Below are 6,698 nucleotides of genomic sequence, written 5' to 3'. Positions count from 1 at the left end.
AAATTAGTCAACACTTATGACTAAGACGAATTATAAGAACTGTAACAAACACTAGTGGAAAACAGCAATTCCGCGACTATCAGGACACGTCATATATACGAGTTAAACGACCCATTGTAGGGTTCTCTGAAAGGGTCGTTTATATAGCGTTTTTTAATTGAACGACCCCTAAGATGTGGGTCTCTGAACAGAGACCGTTTCTAACAGTAACTAAACGTTGACCCGCGACATTGGTCGTAGATTTGAATTATAATATAAAAAAAATCAGATTCAGATCAGCTGAATGTCTGAATGGATGAATCTGGATTAATCTTACTGGTATTTAAGTCAAACAGTCAAGTCAAGTCTAGTTAAGTCAAACTACAGTCAAGTCAAATTACAGTCAAACTGAAATTGAAATGCAACTTCAAATTGAATTGAAATTCAAATGCAACCTCAAATTGAACTGAAATTCAAATGCAACTCAATTTTAACTGAAATTCGAATGATACTTCAAATTTAAACACAAACTGTGAATCCAACATTCATTCATTTTATCCATTGGGTTTAAAACTACACAAAAAAGGATGAAATTCTGAGTTCATAACAATACATGCCTGAGCTAGCTAGTAAGTTCTAACAACAACATTTTAAACAATAAAACGATAAGCACCTCCGATGACGATGAACTTAGCCAATACTTCATGATTGATATCAAGTAGAGCATTCATGTGTTTGTCCCTGGTTCACATACGACAAAGAACATCGTTCCTGCAAAGAAAATCAACAACTTCGTTTAGTTCATCATACATGGTAGAGCAAAATAAGTTAAGAGATGACAGTATTATCAAAAGTAAGTTATGTAATATGTTACAGAATTCAATCAATGAGATGGACTCCAAACTGCCCTCCAGTAGAAGCATATGTAACTTAACAACTAATAATACTATCTGGGGTAAAGATGACCATCAAGACATGAAGTATTGGCCACACACTGCAGGAAATTTATCTCACAACCATGACTACGAAAGGACAAGCTTGAAACAAAACAAGAGCTTCAGGGCAATGGAAGGCTGATACAAAGAAATGGGTTGAATCCTTTGGAAGCTCATGTTTTTTTTTGTAAGTAACAACATCACAGGGGGACAGATAGATCATTCTTAGGCAATAGATAAAACTCAAAATCAAATCACAAAAGGAGGTTCAAGTTTTGTTGTCAACTCACATGTGTGCGCCGGGGCAGCTACATTCCAATCTACCAGAAAGTAACACCAGCTACATTCCAATTTACCAGCTACATACATGCCATCAAGATGTTCTTTGAAAATTCCATCATAAATACGACAAATCTCCATAATTGAGTACAATTTACCCTACAAAAAACCACAATTAGTGAATTAGGTCAAAAGACGGAAAATCTCCATAACTTAGTCCATGTTTGCTCATAAGTGCATATCGAAGACTAAAGACAATAGGCTCTGAATTGAAGACTGAGATTTAAGCTAGACTTACTCCAGCATCAGAAGCAAAAGTCTTGCCAAAACGACTGAATTTCTCCTCTAGTTGAGCAATACTTTTATTAATTAGCGACTGGAGGCCTGGGATGCGAGACTTGATTACAGTTTCCAAGTGCTGCAAAATCGACCATTATGCATCAATTTGAGTATGAAATACACCAAATCTCATAGATAACCAAGTATAATTTTGGGAACAGCCAGACAACACAAGTAAAGAAAATCATTTGATTGACCCTCTGCTCTGTTCCACAACAAACGTGCATGATAATACAGGTAAAATTGCTAAAATTAAACAATTCGGCTGCAGGGTAAAGGAGAATGAAATCAAATTAAAGGAAAAATCTATTTATTAGTGACAAAACCATTGTCTAATAAAAATTTCCCCAATATGTAGGAAATCACAGTATAATAACGAAACCATGGTCTAATAAAGAGGTCCACAATATGTAGGAATCATGGTCTAATGACCATGCAAACTTACATTTAATGTCTGCAAGTCGATAGATATGTTAAAGTTGAGGTATCTACCGATCTTTTACAAAGGACACATAAGGACTTCACTCTAAGAAAATGAGTGTTCCAGGATATAGACGTAACCATAACTTAGCATGAGTCACCTAGTATGAATCCAAAAACGTCATCCCAAGGAATATATTTCATTACAAGACACTCAAGTTAGTTTAAACTCTAAATAATTCGAGAACACGGAAGAATATCGCAAATAAAATATATAACGGGAATTCCAGCCCAGAAATTTTATTTTGGACCAGCAGTGTTCAGAAATTCCTACGGGATTCATTACTCGACAAAAATAAGTGTCTGATATCTCCTTGGAAAATAGAGAAGTCCACCTATTAATTCTTAGAAGACTCCCTCGACTAATTCATAGCCTGAGGGCTCCTAAATTTACCGACAAAACCCTGTCAGGTGCTGCCACCTAGAATTTCTATTTCTAGACTGCTTGTACATTCTAGGTCATTTAAACAGCAGTTGGCTCATCAGTAGCAGGTATACAATCATGCAACAAGAGTGAAAACATAAATGAAGAAAGCAGGGAAATTCAAGAAAAGAAAATGACTAAAAGGGAATTACTATTGTGTAACGCATTTGGTATGCAAATACTAATTTCACAGGGGAATAATGTTCAAAATCGTATCAACAACCAACAGGTTATATATATAGTGGAATACAAGAGGTGCAGATTATAACCCAAGATTCGGCCTGCTATCTGAACCAAATAAGTAGCAAAATCAAATCACAAAGGAGGTTCAGGGTATGTTGTCAACTCACATGTGCGCAGAGGGAGCTACATGATTTCCACCAATGGAATTATAAGGCGTCGGGCAACAATAATCTTAATCCAAGTATGTCATCACAAACCAACCTGCAACAACAAGATGTTTAAGTCAGAAAAGGGTAACAATGTATAGTGGAAACAATCTTAATCCACCGTCAGCACAACCATTCAATCAAATACCAAGTCTAAATAATAAAATCATGATATCTTTTTCTAAAAGGAGCGAAATACGCAATAATGAGTTGACAGACTACTTAATATTGCAAGTTTCACATATGGGGCGTATTATAGTATAATTTTATACCAATCCAAAATCGTAGCTAACAGACCACTCTAGTCTCCACAACTAATGCGCTAACCCAAGTTTATTATGCTTTCAAGTCTATCACACAATCAAGGGATTCACGAGAACATAAATACATAGGTATATGAATGAACCGTGAGAAAGTCGAGAGGACTGATAAAAATCAAATAAATTGATAATCTAAAATTTAAAATTCAGAGAGACGAGCTATCCGTAATTATTTGGAAACCACTAATGTGACATGAAGTTACACTAAAAATAACAACATGCCATGAATTTTACACTAAACTTAGAAAACTCTCTCAAGAAAATATAAGCTATGACATTCCTTAGAAAACTCTCTCACGAAAATATAATCTATGATATTATATCTAGCATCACATTGTTAATGGTACATATATGTTGAGATTTCAAAGGGTTAGGGGAAAGTTCATAATCAATTTAGTAACTTAGCAACTGACTGCGTGGATAATAAACCTCAAGTGATTAGTGCAGTATATGAGAGAAAGAGAGAAATAAATAGGAAATGTAGTGGGTGCTCAGTCCTAAACATATGATAGATGTGTATAGTGGATCAGTTTGCATACACCCAACATATTAACGGACACACGATCATATGGAGTCATTTAGGTTGGATTTCATGAATAAACTTGCTAATTTCTCTCCAACAAAAACTACCATAGGAACCAACATTCCCACTTAAAGTGAAATGAAAATGAGTGTATCTGTCAACAATCTAAAATTTAAAAGGTTTGACCCATTCTATCAATTATAAACTGTCTAAATTATTGTCAGTCTCAACATACAAGTCAACATCCAAAAGATTATTGAGAGAAGATAAAAAAAAGGAGACATGAAAAAGAAATATACATATTTCTTCAATATATTGCTCACTCTTGCCAGTACAACCAAACAAAGATGGCGCTTAATGTCTCAAGTCATTAGAAAGATAATATAGTAAATTTCTATTCATCAACACCCCATTTTTACTTAGAAATTTTGTCAAACATGTTGTCGGCATGACTCTGTTTCCAAACACAACCTCATAAGAACAGAAAAATCAAATCTATCAAAAAAAAGGAAATGTTTCTCAGTACATGAGACAAACTAGACGTCTTCAACTAACACAGGACCAAATATAAAATTTGTCGAAAGACTCAAAACTATTAATCCCTTGAATATGGAAGAATAAATGCTTTGAAATGAGTTTACAAGAGAAATGCAATTAATTGGACAGGGAAATGTTCGGAATCATTATCAACTAGAATCCATAAGTAATAGCACCTTCAACCAGTTCTTGCTAATCAAAACTGGGCCCTTAAGTATTTCAGTAACTGGTTTCTAATAACTTCATCAACAACAAATATATACCCTCATTGATCAAACCAACAAATCGATCAATGCATAACTCATAGAAATTAAATTACAATAAACATAGGCACACAAGCAGATCATGGTATTTATCCTGGCTGCGTAGGGTTTTCCATCTTCAAAACCAAGCACCTGCATCAAGTAGAAAAGCAAATTAACTATTAAAATCAAGCAAACCAAGCACTTTTTCATTTAACATTCTTGAAGCAAACCGAGCACTTTTCCATTAAACATAGCATACCAGCAGATCATAGTATTTACCCTGGCTGTGTAGGGTCTTCTAGCTTCAAAACCAAGATCCTGCATCAAGTAAAAAAACAAATTAACTATTAAACTCAAGCAAACCAAGCACTTTTCCATTTAACATTCTTGAATCAAAATTTTCCAATGAGATTCAAATTGAAATTAAAATTGAGATAAAAAAAACTTACATGTTTCTGCCATAACCCCCAAAAGTTTAATTAGCGATTCAAAATTCAAACAATCCAGAGATCAATGAAAAACAACTAAACATGGGACATCCAATCAGTGAGATAAAAACAATTTGGAATAAAACCTCCTTGTTAGGAATCCAATATCAGACCCATAACTCCAAACACTCAATGGACATTAAAGGTAAAAAAAATTCAAAAATAAATAAAATCTTTTACCAATTTTTTGTGTATAAAATCGAGGGAAAAGGAATACTTCAACTAGATATTGAATCCAACAAAGATCCTAACAACTAGGTCTTCTGAGATTATAGCAAAATCACAAATCCTAGATTAGCAAAACAAGTAGAGTTGATAATCGAACCTTGACTCATCAAACCAAAATAAATCGAAAATTGTTGAGACTAATTAAGAAAAATGCCTAAATGGCTACCAATAAAAAGAAGAGACCTTGGATTAAATCACGAGAATACTCTGCATGAAAGGAACAAAAAAAATAACCTTATGAACAAACAAAAGGAACAAGAAAAAAATTGAAGAAAAATCAAACAGTAAACCCTAATTACTAGAAGAAATTTATAGAAACAAACCCCATGATTTAATCAAACTGGGAAATGGGTGTTTCTTTTAATTTATAGAAACAAACCCAGGGTTTAAGAGCAATGATTTAATTGATTTCTTCGGGGTTTTTTTAAGTTTCGATTTGGTCGATGAAGAAGATGAATAAGAGACCGGGAGAGCAGATGATTTAATTGATTTCTTCTGGGTTTTCTTTTCAGTTTCGATTTGGTGGATGAATAAGATGGCTAAGAGATCTAGAGAGATTTAATTGATTTCTTCTGGGTTTTTTTATCAGTTTGGTGGATGAAATGGATGAAGAAGATACGGATAAGACATAAGAGGCCGAGAAAACAGAAGAAGAAAAAGAGAAAGTGAGAGATTAAAAATGGGGAGAGAGAAAGAGGTATTTATATCCTCGGGCAAATAATAAAAATATTATCACATCTCAATCGGTTTTTATGGGTCGTGGGATCGGTAGCAGATTTAGGGCAAAATAGTAACATTTCAGAGACGGCTATTAATCATCTCTGAATTTTTCTGTGTTTTTATTATATCAGAGACCGCTATGTTCGGTCAAAGGTCCAACTACGGTCAATAAGGGTCTCAGATGTGAGTCCTAGAAACCCCATTTTCCACTAGTGAAACAAATTCTAAGGCCATGTTTGGTATGGATTTAAAAAAAAAATCTATTTTTAAAAGGGAAAACAGGATGAAACACGTTTGGTAAACATGTATCCTAAAAACTTTTCTCCATTGTTTTCAGTTTTTAAAAAAGGAAAAAAATGAAAACAACATATATATTATCGTTTTCTCCGTTTCTTTTTTCTTGTTTTCAAATGAAAGGTACAAGCTATAGTAAAAGAGATGGAGGTATGATGTATTCAAAACTCTCTTGAATGGTTAATTTCTCTATTCAAACATTAAATCATCCATTCACTTCAATTTCCAATATAAGATGTTTTTCATTTGTTTTCATGTTGTATAAGATGATGAAACTGATATGGGAATTAAACCCAATATCGTTGCTTATACCATATTGATCAGATGTTGTTGCGAATTAAGTCAAACTGATTACGAGTTTTATTTATTTTGCAAGATTTTTAAGAGATGTTACGATCATAATACTATAACATTCACTTTTCTGATCAAATAAATGGAAGATTTGTAATGCGCATGAACTGTTTGGTAAAATGATTGAAACTGATATTAAAAATTAATAGTTATAAATTTTTCATCTT

The 6,698-nt window shown here is 33.5% G+C and overlaps 1 long non-coding RNA gene across 1 annotated transcript; it reads right to left on the bottom strand.

Annotated features, from left to right (window-relative positions):
- Window positions 1-497: 497 nt before the first annotated feature.
- Window positions 498-6,003, bottom strand: LOC113301310. Its single transcript, XR_003336213.1, has 6 exons — window positions 4,900-6,003; window positions 4,710-4,768; window positions 2,787-4,600; window positions 1,492-1,611; window positions 1,205-1,352; window positions 498-750 (listed from the first exon to the last, which is right to left on the bottom strand). It is a non-coding gene; the product is annotated as an uncharacterized LOC113301310 (long non-coding RNA).
- Between the last annotated feature and the right edge of the window lie 695 nt (window positions 6,004-6,698).

Source organism: Papaver somniferum, chromosome 8 (genome assembly GCF_003573695.1).
Source record: "Papaver somniferum cultivar HN1 chromosome 8, ASM357369v1, whole genome shotgun sequence".
In the NCBI taxonomy this organism is placed as follows: domain Eukaryota; kingdom Viridiplantae; phylum Streptophyta; class Magnoliopsida; order Ranunculales; family Papaveraceae; genus Papaver; species Papaver somniferum.
The sequence above is the reverse complement of the archived record's forward strand: the minus strand, read 5'-3'. Positions and strand labels throughout refer to the sequence as shown.